Raw genomic sequence first — 2764 nt, 5'->3', positions numbered from 1 at the left:
ATGTAATTAAACAACAATAATCCAAATATTCGGGTCCAGTAGTTAACATATATTGGGTTATTGTGAAACTGTATAAAAGTTAAAATAGTAAGAAAATAATGGGAAATAAGAAAAGGTAATTTAAACAAACTATCAAATATCTCTATATCCGATCGATATTAGGTCCGGATATAAACACGATTTACAATCATGTATGTAATGTAATCAGCAATGCTCGTTCAATTGTTAGTTTTATCCTATATTTGGTATGGTTACTAAAAAAAATGTATGGCATTTGTTATAAACGAGTATATATGATATCGATGAACTAGGTTATAGACTCGTGTATGATAGGGGTTGAACAATAGCTAGAAGCCTAGAAACGATATGATTTATAAACCTGTAAATGCTTCTTATAAATACGATATGATTCATATTATATGTGTTAGATATAGAAAAAAAAAGTTCAATTTGTAAGAATGTTTTAAGAACAAAGTTAACTTTGTTTTTAAAATAAAAAACATCTTATAAAAAGAATTATTTCAATAACTTGTATATCACTATGCACAAATCAGTATTAAACAAAATCTAGACCGAGTCGTAGATTTGTATGAGCACTATTTTATAAAATCATTTTTTAAGTTATCAGAAAAAAATAATCCAAAAGGCAAAAGCTACCACAAAGCAACTGCCACTGCCAAATCTAATAAATCTTTTATTATCTTTTAGGTGTTACCAACATCACCTGTTAAAACATTAACAAGAAAAACTGATATTAAGAGACATTTGTTATAACATCTTGAATGAGAGAACCAATATAGGAATACGATGAACCACCTGCCTCCATCAAAGTCGATCTACTATTCTCACTAATCTTTTTCACTTTCGCTCTAACCATATCATCCTCCATCACCCGCCTTATCCCTCTTTCTATCTCACCTGCCGTGACTATAATCGTAGCCGCCGTGGGGTTAACCACATCCCTTTTATAATCCAATTTGATCTTCACCGCCGATTCCAACTCCACCACCATTTCAAACGCATTAATCTGTTGCTCAACATACAAAGGCCAAGTAGCCACAGGTACACCAAACCATAAACTCTCCAACAAAGAGTTCCACCCACAATGAGACACAAACCCTCTGACTGCACTGTGACCTAGCACGGCCACTTGCGAGGCCCACCCAATGACTTTTCCAATCCCAACCGTTCGCTCTAGAAACCCTTCCGGTAAGACCACTCTTGGATCCTCATAGTCATGGGTGACTTTAGATTTTTGATCCACTAGCGCGGGCTGACGTAGGGACCACAGGAAACGGTGGCCACTCTGCTCTAAACCACGTGCTATCTCCTTCACTTGAACCTCATCAAAACTACCCATACTCCCAAAACACAAGAACACAACCGAGGACGGCGGTTGATTATCCAACCACGCGATGATATCATCGTCTAATGAATTTCTGGCACCTGAACCACCGGAGCCACCTTCTAGGTTGAGTATGGGTCCCACTGGATACACCGGCGGGATGGTGGAGTCAGATAATAACGACTCGATTGCGTGTGTTTCCAATTCCAAGAATGAATTTACAATTATTGCTTTGACCTCTCTCAATCTTCGAGCTATCGACAGAACAAAGTCCAGACTTTCTCTAGTCTGAACCACGGCTGGAAAGACCTTCGTTGGCACCGGTTTAACAAACGTTGGAAGTTGTATCTCGGTGTCCGAGTGGCTCAACTTGATAATATCTTGGTTCTGATCATCACATAGTGTTTGAATATGTAATTTGAACCCAAGAAAACCAGCATTAGAAGTGAAAAACACGTGTGTTGGAACATCAAACTCATTAGCCACATCTATCATGCAAGTGCAAAACATGTCGATCACAAACCCCGCGACTCGTCCTGAACCCGATTGACGTATCATGTCAGCCACAATGTTTCTAACATATTTACAATGACTCTTGATGAATTCATTGAAAGAAGTTAAGGGATGTTTTGAGTCACTCGGTGAGATTTCATCTTGAGGGAGTTCAATAAAGGATATTCGATCCATACTAGTTTCAGCTAATATTGATCCAATGTAGGTGTTGCTAGCCGAGCTAGAACTCGAGCCGGGAGACTTGATGATGAGGACGGTTATGGAGAGACGTTAGTCTCGATTCACTAATAACTTTGCGATTTCGATGGTTGACATGATATGACCAAGGCCAGGAGCAGGGATGAATACAAGCTTTGCAACTATATTTGCCATTTTTGTTTTGGTTTGTTTGATGTTTGGTCTTCTTAATTTATGTGCTTGTGAAACTTATATCCACAAGGATACTATTGTACATCATATAGAGTCCACAAGGATGTTTGTTCTGGTTAAATTAGATGCCGTATTCAATATGCAATAATGAAGATAAATGAGGTAAGTGAGAGGCTGAGAGCCATTCAATCTTCTTTTGTAGAGTCTTCTGCATTTCACATCACAATTTTTTTTCATGGCATAGACTTTAAGAGCATTCACGTTCCATTTCATATATTTTTCTCTATAATTTAGCTAAAAAACATCATTTCATAAATTTATCTATCATTTTTCAAAATTCTTCCACGTTCTATTCCCTATTCATATCCATAAATTAATTCTTTATTATTTTTTTCTCTTTTGTCTTATTATATAGTAAATGGTGATTGGGAGATATATGATATATTATATGGTATGGATCAAAAATGAGTCTCTATATTTAGGGATTTACTTTAGTTGCCATATAACTCATCTATATAATAGGGAATGGATTGGAGA

General features: G+C 36.6%; 1 pseudogene; it reads right to left on the bottom strand.

Annotated features, from left to right (window-relative positions):
* Positions 1-754: 754 nt before the first annotated feature.
* On the bottom strand, positions 755-2255 carry LOC143541811 (anthocyanidin 3-O-glucosyltransferase 2 pseudogene; annotated as a pseudogene).
* Positions 2256-2764: the final 509 nt, after the last annotated feature.

This window comes from Bidens hawaiensis, unplaced genomic scaffold, assembly GCF_021521415.1.
Source record: "Bidens hawaiensis isolate Kalapana, Puna unplaced genomic scaffold, B.hawaiensis_p1.1 tig00012650_1, whole genome shotgun sequence".
NCBI lineage: Eukaryota > Viridiplantae > Streptophyta > Magnoliopsida > Asterales > Asteraceae > Bidens > Bidens hawaiensis.
Note: the sequence above shows the minus strand (reverse complement) of the source record. Positions and strands in the feature narration are given on the sequence as shown.